This window comes from Mizuhopecten yessoensis, unplaced genomic scaffold, assembly GCF_002113885.1.
Source record: "Mizuhopecten yessoensis strain PY_sf001 unplaced genomic scaffold, ASM211388v2 scaffold4535, whole genome shotgun sequence".
NCBI lineage: Eukaryota > Metazoa > Mollusca > Bivalvia > Pectinida > Pectinidae > Mizuhopecten > Mizuhopecten yessoensis.
Genome location: NW_018405595.1, coordinates 1,445,666 through 1,460,432, shown reverse-complemented (window position 1 = coordinate 1,460,432; position 14,767 = coordinate 1,445,666). Strand labels below are relative to the sequence as shown.

Genomic DNA, 14,767 nt, shown 5'->3' with positions numbered 1-14,767 from the left:
AGCGCTCTCAAACACTTATACCTAAAGGACAACCAACACTCTCAAACACTTAGACTTAAAGGACAAACCAGCGATCTAAAACACTAGGACCTGAAGAATGACCAGCGCTCTCCAACACTTATACCTAAAGGACAAACCAGCGATCTAAAACACTGTAGACCTAGGACAACCAGCGATCTAAAACACTGTAGACCTAAGGACAACCAGCGCTCTCAAACACTTATACCTAAAGGACAAACCAGCGTTCTAAAACACTTACACCTAAAGGGCAACTAACACTCTCAAACACTTAGACTTAAAGGACAAACCAGCGATCTAAAACACTTGGACCTGAAGAATGACCAGCGCTCTCCAACACTTATACCTAAAGGACAAACCAGCGATCTAAAACACTGTAGACCTAAGGACAACCAGCGCTCTCAAACACTTATACCTAAAGGACAACCAACACTCTCAAACACTTAGACTTACAGGACAAAGCAGCGATCTAAAACACTGTAGACCTAAGGACAACCAGCGATCTAAAACACTTAGACCTGAAGAATGACCAACACTCTCATACAGTATGGAGCTAGACCTCATACCTGATTGGCACTGTTAAGACTTATACTTAACCAGATTGTCAACACTGTAGACCTAAAGGACGACTAGCACCTTCAGACACTATAGACCTCATTGCCGTCTTGCATTGTCAACACTACATGTAGACCTAATAGAAGACTAGTCCTACCAACACTCTAGACAGCAGACAGTTTAGGCTGACTAGGTGTTGCCAAATGCTTTAGACCTCATGGCTCAGACTGGGTCTTTCACCACTCTAGACAGCAGACGGTTTAGGCTGACTAGGTGTTGCCTAATGCTTTAGACCTCGTGGCTCAGACTGGGGCTGTCACCACTCTAGACAGCAGACAGTTTAGGCTGACTAGGTGTTGCCAAATGCTTTAGACCTCATGGCTCAGACTGGGGCTGTCAACACTCTAGACAGCAGACAATTTAGGCTGATTAGGTGTTGCCAAATGCTTTAGACCTCATGGCTCAGACTGGGGCTGTCAACACTCTAGACAACAGACGGTTTAGGTTGACTAGGTGTTGCCTAATACTTTAGACCTCATGGCTCAGACTGGGGCTGTCAACACTCTAGACAGCAGACAATTTAGGCTGATTAGGTGTTGCCAAATGCTTTAGACCTCATGGCTCAGACTGGGGCTGTCAACATTCTCGACAGCAGACAGTTTAGGTTGACTAGGTGTTGCCTAATGCTTTAGACCTCTTGGCTCAGACTGGGGCTGTCAACACTCTAGACAGCAGACAGTTTAGGTTGACTAGGTGTTGCCTAATGCTTTAGACCTCTTGGCTCAGACTGGGGCTGTCAACACTCTAGACAGCAGACAGTTTAGGTTGACTAGGTGTTGCCTAATGCTTTAGACCTCATGGCTCAGACTGGAGCTGTCAACACTCTCAGCTAATTCACATTAAACCAAGTTGTCAAAAACTGTAGACCTCAGGGCTCAGATAAGCGCTGTCATATGGTCTAGACCGAAAGGACGACCATCACTGTCTAACGCTATACACTTCACAGCTGACCTATCCTGTCAACACTCTAGACCTCACAATGCTGTTTATGAATAGATAGTGATCAGTGTCATTTAGATGTTTGATGTAATTGCACACCTGTATCACTCAATAGGTCCTTATTTGTATAAGAGACAAATGGACAAACACACAGCGTTGATATGATGACAGTATATAACCAATATGTTTATCGATCTATGCTCTCCTCCAATCTTGAATAGAGTATTGTCAATATTTGCGGTGTGATGCGATTATAGGACAATGTACAATATCAAGGATAATGACTATCCTGATAGAGTTCCGGAGATGATACATTAGTACTATATATATAGTCCTCAAAACGCTATTAAAGTGTTACTTGACTTGAGTGCACTACTTTAATATCAAGAGAGATTTACCTTGTACTGCATATGGAAGTTTTAGACAGATGGTAAACATAGACAGGTAAAGATATAGACATATCCTCATTATAGACAGATGGTATGTACAGGTTATAGTTATAGACAGGTCACAGTATAGATTGCTGGTATATGTAACGAGGTGCTTTAGTTAAAGACAGGTGGTAAATAGACTGATGGTAGATACATGCATATATAGACAGGTGGAAGTTACAGACTGATCGATAGTTATGTCGCTTCTATATACAGGTCATAGTTATAGTATAAGGGTAGTTAAAGACAGGTGGTTCTTACAGACAGGTGGTAGTTGTAGACAGGTGGTAGTTGAAGTGAAATGGTACTTAAGGCCAGATGATAGATATATATAGGTGGTAGAGTCAAATTGTAGTCATAGACAGGTGACTGTGATAGTTAATTATATAAATAGTAGTTACAGACAGGTGGTAGTTGTAGTCAAATGGTAGTAATAGAGAGGTGATAGTTATAGTCAAATGGAAGTTATGATCAAATGGCCGTTATAGATGGTGGTAGTTATAGCCAAAAAGTAGTTAGAGACAGGCGACTGTTAGAGTAACATGGTAGTTATAGACAGGTGGTAGTTAGAGTCACATGGTAGTTATAGGCAGGTGGTAGTTAGAGTCAGGTGGTAGATATAGACAGGGGGTAGTTAGAGTCACATGGGAGTTATAGACAGGTGGTAGTTAGAGTCACATGGCAGTTATAGACAGGTGGTAGTTAGAGTCACATGGTAGTTATAGACAGGTGGTAGTTAGAGTCACATGGTAGCTAAAGGCAGGTGGTAGTTAGAGTCACATGGTAGTTATAGACAGGTGGTAGTTAGAGTAACATGGTAGTTATAGACAGGTGGTAGTTAGAGTCACATGGTAGCTATATATACACAGGTGGAAGCTCAATTAACCGGTGATAGCGTTCAACAGGTAGTAGTTAAAGAGAGGTTTTATTAATAGACAAGCTGAAAATACAGTCCGATGTTAACTATAAAAATGTAGTATATATAGACAGTTGGTAGTTATAATTTAACATGTGGTAGTTTTAGTCAGGTGGTTATTAATAAGTTTTAGTCAGGTGGTAGATAGAGACAGGTGGTAGATATAGACAGGTGGTAATTATAATCAGGTGGTAGATATCTACATCAGGTGATAGATATAGATAGGTGGTACTGAAGTTGTAAACATGTGGTAGTTATAGACAGGTGGTAGATATAGACAGGTGGTAGTTGTAAACATGTGGTAGTTATAATCAGGTGGTAGATATAGACAGGTGGCAGTTATAGACAGGTGGTAGATATAGAAAGGTTGTAGATATAGACAGGTGGCAGTGATAGACAGGTGATAGATATAGACAGGTGGCAGTTATAGACAGGTGATAGATATAGACAGGTGGCAGTTATAGACAAGTGGTAGAGATATAGACAGGTGGCAGTTATAGACAGGTGGTAGATATAGACAGGTGGTAGTTATAGACAGGTAGTAGATATAGACAGGTGGTAGTTGTAAACATGTGGTAGTTATAGACAGGTGATAGATATAGACAGGTAGTAAATATATACGTGTGGTAGATATAGACAGGTGGCAGTTATAGACAGGTGGTATATATATACTTGTGTAAGTTATAATCAGGTGGCAGTTATAGACAGGTGGTATATATAGACAGGTGGTAGGTATAGACAGGTGGTATATATAGACAGGTGGTAGATATAGACTGGTGGTAGTTATAATCAGGTGGTAGATATATATAGACAGATGGCAGTTATAGATAGGTGGTAGATTTAGACAGGTGGTAGTTTTAGTCAATTAGTAGATATAGACAGGTGGTAATTATAATCAGGTGGTAGATATAGACAGGTGGCAGTTATAGACAAGTGGTATATATAGACAGGTGGTAGATATAGAAAGGTTGTAGATATAGACAGGTGGCAGTGATAGACAGGTGATAGATATAGACAGGTGGCAGTTATAGACAGGTGGTAGATATACACATGTCACAGTTTTAGACGGGTGGTAGATATAGACATGTCACAGTTTTAGACGGGTGGTAGATATAGACATTATAGACAGGTGGTAGATTTAGACAGCTGGTAGTTTTAGTCAATTAGGAGATATAGCTAGGTGGTAGTTATAGTCAATTATTAGATATAGCCAGGTGGTAGTTTTAGTCACTTAGTAGATATAGACAGGTTGTAGTTATAGTCAATTAGTAGATAAAGCCAGGGGGTAGTTATAGTCAATTAGTAAATATAGCCAGGTGGTAGTTAGAGTCAATTAGTAGATATAGTCTGGTGGTAGTTATAGTCAATTAGTAAATATAGCCAGGTGGTAGTTATAGACAGGTGGTAGTTATAGTCAATTAGTAGATATAGCCAGGTGGTACAGTAGTTATAGTCAATTAGTAGATATAGCCAGGTGGTAGTTATAGTCAATTAGTAGATATAGACTGGTGGTAGTTATAGTCAATTAGTAGATATAGCCAGGTGGTAGTTATAGTCAATTAGTAGATATAGCCAGGTGGTAGTTACAGTCAATTAGTAGATATAGACAGGTGGTAGTTATAGTCAGGAAGTATTCATAATTCAACTGAGTTGGTAGTTTTTAACAGGAGATAGCTATACACATGTCACAGTTTTAAACAGGAGATAGCTATAGACATGTCACAGTTTTAGACAGGTGGTAGATATACACATGTCACAGTTTTAGACGGGTGGTAGATATAGACATGTCACAGTTTTAGACAGGTAGCACTTTTTGACATGTGGTAGTTATAAAAATGGTAGATACCGACAGTTGGTAAATATAGGGAAGTGACATCTATGACAGGTTTCACTTGGTATATTATACCAGTTATACAGCTATAGACACACAGTCTCTAAATAAGCAAGGTATATGGTTGCCATCCCACTTAGCTCAAGATGTGCCTTTTAAGGTGAAATTAAGTATGGATTTAGAACCAGGTATCCGTCAGGAAGCAACAACTTGGAGGAGGTTAAAGAACCTGTACAACGACGTACAGCACATAGGAAACTTTGGAATAAATTATGTACAGTGTTAGTATAGTGTTTGCATAGATTTATTTTTATAGTCGTTTGTGAGGGAAGCATATCCTCTGTAGTGGTGCTAGACTACTCTTATTTCCAACTCTAGAGAGGAAACGTTGTCCTGCGTGGCAACACGAGACCTAGCTTAAATATAGATTTAAGTCCTTTCAAAGGGACAATCAGTAATGGGCACACAAGAACTCGGCGGTCGTAAGCTCAAACGATATCATCACATGATATGATCTCAGTCTTTAACGTTTTTACGTTTAGCATGATGCTTTGCTGAGTGCTAAACTTCAATATTTTATCCATAATAAGGGCTGATATAAATTCTCTGTCTATACCACACAGGAAAGATCAATTACTTTTCTCCCCCACTTTCTTACAGTAAAATATATTCCAGGTTGAGATAGAGAATCTGTACACCTTCCCATCATCAATGGTGCATGAAATGCTAACTCAACTTAAAATGATGACTGGATCCTATTGTGAAGTGATGTTTCTAGTGTAGCGGAACTAGCTATAGACTTGGTTGATCGTCAGAGACCAGGTAGCTCAATTGGTAGCTGGTCTGTCTAGAGTTTGGAGGGTCACTGGTTCAAACCCTGGTCAGGTAGTGCATTTTTCCTCTCCTGTTACAGTGGTGCTTGTGATCAACCCTTGTTTCCAACCTTGGGCGTACGTTTGACAAGGGGATACCTGAACCTTGGTTGTAAATAATTGTGCTTTGGGGCAAAGACTAAGAAAAAGGAGGGAGGAATGCTGTAGCAGAACTGGAACCCGGTCTGGTCATGCATTTTTCTCTCCTGTTACACTAACACAATTGTGTATGTAGACAAGATGGGTAAAGACAAATTTATCGTTTCAGTTGGAAAAACAAGAATACATCTAAGTAAAAACATAAAAACAGCTCTGTATAGTAAACTCTCTTCCACAATGATATATAACTGACGTAGTGTTAGCTTTACTTGAAAACCACTCTTTTCCAAAAGTGATCTACATTTGTATTGGTCTCTAAAGGAGGCAGGTTGTACTGTATTGATATGCAATAGTCATTGATATTTCTTTTCTGCCAAAAGTCGGTATTACTGCTATTCACATTATACTGATAGATAATTTTGCACCAACGGCACAGACGCGACCTGTACACATGTATTGATCTGCAATCAATATCTATAAAGCTGGTGCATGCCTCTGGTTGGAGCTAGTCCCAGGTGAAACATGTGTGACATTTAACATCAAAGAAAATGATTCTGATCAGAATCACATTTGTTTACTTTGTGTCTTCCTCCTACCGGTCAGGGGTGATTAAACTGGTTAGATCCGTCAACAAAACCACTGGCCCGAAGTGAAAAATGGAAACGTTTATACTGCAACCACTAGACAAAATGGCAGATGGCATACGTAATTTTATAACCTTCAACTTATTACTCCAACTGACAAAACATCTGGTATTCCTGACCCTGCAGCTAAGGAAAACAAAGCAATGCATCAGAAGAAATCCATAGTCCCCTACAACTGGTCGAACCATTATTTACCCCCATCCCTCCCTCTTAAATCTTGTTGTTCACTTTCCATGGTTCATCTATAAAGAAGGACACAATTGTTCTTCCTTTTGCCTGCCTCTTCCTCTAGAACCTTATTCACCTTACAAAGCCACTTACTTCTTCAGGACACCTGTTCCCCTTTTCACTACTCCCACCTTTGGAGTCCTTGTTCTCCTTCCATCATTCCAAATACCTGTTCATGTTCCATAATCCCCTTCCTATACACCTGTTTCCCTTTGAATCACCCCATCTGTCTGGAACTATGTTCACTTTTCCCTATCCCTTCCTCTAGGACCTTGTTCACCTTTCCTTATAACTCCCTCTGGATACCCATTCACCCTCCACTGCCACACCCCTCAGAACACATGTTCCCCTTTCACCCCAACCCCTCCCTCCAGATAACTGTTCACCTCCCATAGTCCCCTCCCTAAAGAGACCTGTTTCCCTTTTAACCACCAATTTTGTCTTGACCTACGTTCACTTTCCCTAACCATAGTTAAATGTTTGCCATCCCTTCCCCTGAAACCTTATTCACCTTCCATGGCCTGCTCCCCCAGGGCACCTGTTCCCCATTTCCCAACTCCTTCCATCTGGAACCTTGTTCACCTTAAGGACACCTGGTCCCTTTCCAGCATCCCTTACATCTGAAACTTAGCTCACCTTATATTACATGGTACTATCCCTCATAAGACACGTTCCCTTTTACCCCAACTCTCCCTTCAGATACCTGTTCACCTTCCATAGTCTCCCTGTCCCTGTTCCCCTTTACACCACCACCTCTGTCTAGGCCCCATGTTCACTTTCCCCATGCCTCCCTCTGGAACCTTGTTCACCTTCCATGGCCACATCCCTCATGACACCTCTTTCCCTTTACCCTATCCTATACCTTCAGCCATTGCTCACCATTTTCCCACCTTCTACACTGAGCCATTGTTCAACTTTTCCCCACCCTCTACCTTGAGCCCTTCTTCTCTTTTTCCCCACCCTCTTGTTTGAGCCCTTCTTCCCCTTTCCCCCACCCTCCACCTCTGATCCATTCTTCAGCTTTTCCCCATGCCCTTCCCCTGAGCCCTTCTTCCCCTTTTCCACACCCACTTACTTGAGCCCTTTATCCCTTTTCCCCACCCTCTTAACCTCTGAGCCCTTGTTTCTCGTTTTTTCACCCCCTACCCTGAGCCTAATTGTTCATCCTTTACCTACCCTCTACCAATGACCCCTTGTTCACTACTCCCAACACCTCCCTCCCTCCTCCTTTTCATCTCCCCCCCCCCCCCCCCCCTCCCATCCCCTTTACAGCCCTGATCACCTTTCCCCATATGTCCCTGTGAACACTGATTCATCTTCCTGAGGCTGTCCCCCTGGATTCCTTTAGTGCCAAAGCAATAATAATACTGTAGAATGATGTTAAGACAAATAAGAAATAGATAGTTTAATAGCATCATTACCAATCAGATAATTGCCTTTGTTAATACTTCACAACACAACAACTACCGAATGCATTAAGGACAATTTAATTCACCCATTGCAATGAGAATGAAAAGACTCATTTTGTTGTATCTCTGGAGAAATTGACGTTGTCTTAAAAACACTATGAATAAAAAAATACATATAAACATATCTGACTTTCTCTAGATTGGAAAAAAGAACGAAATATAAATGTGTTGTCATCCAAAAGTCGATCTCTTAACTGTTCATGATCATTAAATTTACAACAAAAATAAAAATACATATTTTGGCACCACTGATCAACATTAAAAGTTATAATAGTACTGATTTTTTCCTCATTATTTTGAAGAATGAAGACAATTTCAAAACCTTATTACAAAAATGTAACAACAAATTACAAAGGACCTACATGTCCTTGTATTCAGAATGTTAACAATTAACTAAAATCCATTACAAGATTGTTTATTTTTGTTACTGAGAGTGGTAAAATGGAACTTTGAAAACTAGAATGATTTAAACATAAACTCCATGGTCTAATGGAATATGTATGCACTTTATATCTATTTGTTTCAAACTACATATAAACATTGATTTTTTAGTCTGCAAACACATATATAGAAAAACTCAATTTAATGAGAAAATCATTATGGTTGGATGAATTTTAAATCATCCAACCTTAATGATTTTCTCATTAAATTGAGTTTTTTGCAGACTATAACATCAACAAGGCAAATAGGTATGTATAATGCCAGTTTACTGCATTAATACTTGTGTACTTAAGCTATGGAATTCTCCTGTAAACATCTAATGAAAGCCTATTAGAGACAACTCTGCTGATCTTTTTTTTAATAATGTATACATATGATTTCAGCTTCAGATTTTAAGCTCAACTGAAATGCATAAAATGGCTGTGTCAACAGTCTCTTCAATCAGTTGTGCATCGTATGTCAATCATGTCCTTTCGTTAACCCTTTCAAAACTATAAACTATAATGGACCTATCCAGATCAATGCATGGTAGAGTTTATCAAAGTTACATAGGGGTGAAAGGGTAAATAAATGAAAACATCACGCCAGCATGCAGTAAAATGTTGATCATTGTCACTTATTAAAAAAAAAAGTCATCATTCTAAGTAATTGAAATAAATCTGAAACTTGGGAATGTACATGTTTTCTTTGGACGGAAGTAAACATAATCAATTTCCAAATGCACTATGAGCAGAGCAGCTAATATATCCCATTTCAAACCATCTAACATAACCAATTGACAAATATATACGTCTACGACGAAGCTGGCAGGATAAGCTATATGGAGTGTGTTATGAAAAGACCCGTTCACATGCAAAATTGCATGTACATTTCAAGAGCTCTGCATATCTTTGATCTTGAATTCAAAGCATTTTTTCCGGTTTCTATAAAGACTGGTGTCGTGAAAATTCACAAAAAAAATGATGGTCTCAAAAATTTGACAATACGACATTCATGTTCACAAGTCTCCACGACTGCAAACGGAATTGAAACGTTGCTTAAATGATTAAGAATTCTTTTCATTACAGGTTAGAGAAAGATTGGGAGGGGAAAAAAGTCTGCATGTATTGATTAAAAGTGAAATTAACTCACCAGAGATGCCTCGCTGTCCAAATCTTCGGTAATGACCGATTGTATTTTGCTAAAACCACTTCTGCTTGAGGTTATTGACGGAACTCGATCCCTGACCTCATGAAAGAGATCTAGACCGGATCCTCCGTGTTTTCGTAACCGGCGTTTTCTCGAGTCTGATGTTTTGTGTTCGTAGCTGTTGAAACGTCTGAAGAAATTGTGTACACTACCCGTTAGCTGGTTGCTATGGAAACTATGCTCGCTGTTATTTGAATTAATAATACCACCGGTATCGTTGAGATAGTGCAATGCAAGTTTGCCTGTTAACACCGCCTTAATGACATTTTGTTGGTCCCGTAATATTCCTGGATAGATTTCAAATGGCGACACATTACTTGCATTTTTCACATAGATTTTTGCTCCATATTGAAGTAATCCGCGCGCACATTGTAGACTGTAAAATTGTTCGGACACAGCAATATGTAACGGCGTCAGACCATGTCTATCTTGGACGTTCGGATCTGCACCGTATTGCAGTAGCAAAAGAACTACTAGTGGTCTCCCATGCACAACTGCTGCAAAAAGCGGCGGTAAATTAAACAATTCCTCTTGACAATATACACTTGCTAGGTCAATCGCAATTTCTTTAACGGTACCTGGGTCTCCCGCCAAACGAGCGGTATGTCGTCTGCTTGCAGACAATTCTACCACATGTTTTACGTGTTCCTCTATGACCGGATTCACATGCAGTGTATTGGTATTAGTGGAACCTAGACATTCGATGACGGTCGGAGTACTAGCACTGCTTTCACCTTCGGCTGTGTTCGATGGACGACGAAAGCCGGCGGTTGTGACATTGAGCGTATTGCTTCTGGTTTTCTGTCCATGCAGTAGTGCCGATGATTTGCTTGTTGTTGCTGTAGAAGTATTGGTGTTGGAGGAGGGACCAGTATTAATTTTCACAGAATCAATATGAATATTTCCGGTAGTTGTATTCGATTGTGTTATCAAATTGATACTGGGAACGCTAGGATCGACACCATATCGTAATAATACTCCGAGGGAATCAATAGAGTTGTGTACTATCGCTAAATGAATCGAAGTTCGAAATATATTCGGGATATCCACATCAGTTGTTATACTCTCGCGTCGATCCTGGAATTCAAATTGATCGATTCGTGTTTGACTCTTTCGGAGAACGTACTCAGCGAGGCCAGGATCATGGCTGCACCGACTGCTTGTCCGTCGACTCCTGGACTCGAAGCTCAATCTATCTGAAGTGCGGCTATCATTTGTACGATCTTTTTGAAAACTAATTGGGAATTTTGCATGATGTAAATCGAGAGTTTTTTTAATGATGTACGTATCATTTTCTTTGATAGCCTTTTCTAACTGTTCCGATTCACTCGAGAGGTCAAAGATGGATGAAGTGATACTACTAGCGCGCGCTGATGATCCCGAACTTCGTGACGTCAACCAAATATTCCCGGGTATAGAAAGTAATTCTGGACTGTATTGTTCCGGTATATGATCGGAAGTGACGTCAGGTACTATAACCAAATCTGGGATAGGGCTGCACATCGCATGCTGGCCCTCCCTCCATATTCGGCCGGTCATGCTCGTTCCTTCTCCGTCATCGCTATCATACCTGTGGGAATAGAGACACAGTGATTTTATTACATAGGTACTGTATATATTGATTGCCCTATTCAATTCATTAGAGCAGCAAACGTACTCAGCAATAGATTATGAGCAGGTGTCACTATTTCAATTATCAACACACCTGGTCTACCTAGAGGCTCCACTCAGGTAAATAATACACTGCGAAGTACTGTGACCGTCTATGATAGAAGTCGAAATCAAATAGGTAGTCACCTGATACTGTTGCTGAAATGATTGCATGCACGATGATGGTGAGTTTGTCATGTTTATTTTTGAGACATCGAACCTTCTTTATCTTTGAGGATAAACTATTGTTTTCAATTTTCTTATTGGTGTGCCTCAAGGATCAATCCGGACGAGGTTTTCCAGATACATGTTTTCGGACTATGGAGGTTTAATGTAACACGGATGCCCGGACAATCAAGGGCCAAGTGTACATGTAGTAACATGATAGTCTAGACTACAAAGAATAACATGTATTACGATTTTTAGGGGGTTGTCGAGGGTCACGTGCATCATGGTACTTGTATTAAATACGACCCAGATTAACCCTTAAGGTTGGGGAAGATTCTAGTATTCTCGCACCCTTCATAGGTGTGTCTCCCGTTTTAGCCAGTGTTTTTGTTTACACTGACAGGTCTATGGATGGTTGTGTGTATCATGGTATTTCGAAGCTTACCTGTACTGTCAGGTCTATCGAAGCTTACCTGTACTGTCAGGTCTATCGAAGCTTACCTGTACAGTCAGGTATATCGAAGTTTACCTGTACTGACAGGTCTATGGAGGGTTGTAAGTATCATGGCACTGTATTTGCGTATATGACACTGTCCAGAATATCGAAGTTTACCTGTAATGTCAGGTCTATCGAGGGTTTTGAGTACCATGGCCGTCCAGACGATTAAAATTCCGTGTACTACGGTGGTCCGGCCTTTCGAGGTTCTGTATTGTATACTTGTCCGTAAATTGGAGGGTTGCGTGTTCAAGGTTTGTACGCTAACAAACCAAATGGATGTAATTTGTGACACCTTTACTATTATTACATGATTTACATTACAAAACAACTTCTGGGTTTTTTTTCTTGTTAAATATATATTTGTTATTTTAAGCCATTTCTGAAAATTTCGCGTCAAAACATTTCAGCGTTATGTACACACGGATAACATGGAAAACATACTTCGCTCTGCAGCCTCACTTACAGGCCCGGTTAACATGTACGCGACGTCAGTACGCTAAGCTGAATTAGGTACATTGTCACGGATAAGCTAAATCAATATCATAACGACAGACTTCACGTACATGTGTGCGTGTATAGTTCACGTGCATTTGCGATTGCGATGTTATACGAAATGTATACATTACGAGAGACCTCGCGTGCATAATAAGTACGTGTTCAGGTGTTTACATTAAGAGGAAGCGCACATACATGAGTGTGTGTATAACAAGATACTTCACTTACATGTGTGCGTGTATAGATGCATACATTTCGAGAGACATCACGTGCAAATGTGCATGTATATATATGTACGTTACGAGAATTGACGTTAAAGTAAGGTGTGGGTGTATAGATGTATACATTACGAGATTACGTACTTCTGTGTGTGTACAATACATATACAATATATACATAACGAGTGAGGTAATGTACACTGTACATGTGTGTGTGTGTTTATTTATACATTACATTTACGAAAGAGTCCACGTGCATGTATGCGTGCATAGATGTATACATTACGAAAAAGCCCACGTGCATCTAGCGAGAGGGAATGGATAACGATTTATATACATCATAACGAATTGGAGATTATGTTTCTCTCACGTTTCGTTATTTCGAACTTTTTTCTTTCAAAATTTAAACAGTGGACTAGGATTGGTGATAAAACTATATCTCCATGTAATATAGATGGATTGGATCCCGCCGTCTAAATCACAATAGTCCAATTCTCTATGTATTTCCCTTTTATTAAATGTCTGTTTTGATGTGTGTTGTACAACACATTCCTAAAACCTCCAAAGGCGTTTATTTTTATTTATGTCTAAAATACACACTTGTATAGCATCCGTCTAGTACAGTCTGCCATTTTCACATCTTTATCGCTCATTTATTTTATTTAAAACGACATTATTTTTCGTGTTTGAAAATGTAAGTATAAAGCTTTTAAAATCTGTAAAAATATGAAAGCACTACATAATTTCTCTAGCGGTTAAACTATAAATGTTTTACCGATATTTCCATGGCAACATAGTAGTTTCTCTCGTAAAGAGAGATAAAAGACGAGATTATTAAATGAATACACTGGTTGATTAGAAATCTCAAATCCCAGGTCACAAATTAATGAATAGAAAGCATTAGTTTAAATGGAATCCTCGCGATTTTGACTCGTGTGAAGTTTGTTTAATCAGAAGCGCTGGTTTGAAAACGGGCAGGTTAACTGTATAGATAGTCCCTATTACACGAAACATAGAATGTTTCCTCGAGATTGGAAAAGGCCTAGAAAACACGCGTAGATTTGTTTGACAAATACTGGAGCGCGGGAAGGGACGAACACAGGTGCGTTTTCTTCCCCACACAATGCTCAAGATTGCAGCGATTTCAGCGATTAACAGCCATTTAACGAGCCGTAGATAATCCATGTATACCTCCCCGAAAACCCGTAGATAATCCATGTAGACCTCCCTGAAAACCCTAGCTATCGCCCTGTCCTCTGATGTGGTAACGGCCACCTGATCTTTCTACATCGAAACCATCACCGTATCTCTCTCATCCTCGCCCTTTATCCATTCACTTACTCCATTACTTCCATCAGTCCGTTCTTCTTTCTCTCCGTTCACCTCTTCCTGCTTTCCTTCTTTGATCATTCTACTTTTTTCTCTCCCTCCCCACTCCCCCTCCCCTCTCTTTCATCTCGTCTTGAAGCGTACGTAACACCAGTTATAACTAGAATATGTTTAAACCCATGTAGTCTAACCACAGTGTAGTTCCCCTGTCGCCTGGTTCCTAACGAGCCTATGTAATGTAAACCACATTCCGGTAACTTTATACAATGTATACAGTTTGAAGAAGATGGCTTAACAACGAAGCTATCTGGTTCTCATTTACTTATATACAAATGTAACTAGAAGCTCATTTTTTCTTTTCTTCAAAGTTTATCAGATTAACTGATATTTCGAATTGACTATACTTATATCCGTTTGTTCATTGCTTGATATCACGTTAATGTGTTAATAACTATGCTTTACCACGTAAATAGTCAAATCCTCAATAATAGTTCGGATGTTGGTCTTTTCTGAATCTGTTTCATTGATCAGATACCTTTTGTTACAATCGTTACATTATGGCGGTAAAGGACTTAGGTGGGCAAACAAAACGGATAGTGTAACTAGGCCTGTATCTACTAAATATAAAATACTTCTATTTTTTATTTAAAAAAAAAATATGAAACCGTTACATGATAGCGTGTTAAAAGCCGTATTGACTTTTATCACGAGGTCGAA

At 39.7% G+C, this 14,767-nt stretch overlaps 1 protein-coding gene across 1 annotated transcript in view; it reads right to left on the bottom strand.

Annotated features, from left to right (window-relative positions):
- LOC110449213 overlaps positions 1-10,927 on the bottom strand; it is a 171,091-nt gene extending 160,164 nt beyond the window's left edge. Inside the window, exon 1 of the mRNA XM_021495917.1 lies at positions 9,635-10,927. The gene's annotated coding sequence lies outside the window, so the exon portion shown is untranslated. The remainder of the gene's footprint in view (positions 1-9,634) is intronic.
- Between the last annotated feature and the right edge of the window lie 3,840 nt (positions 10,928-14,767).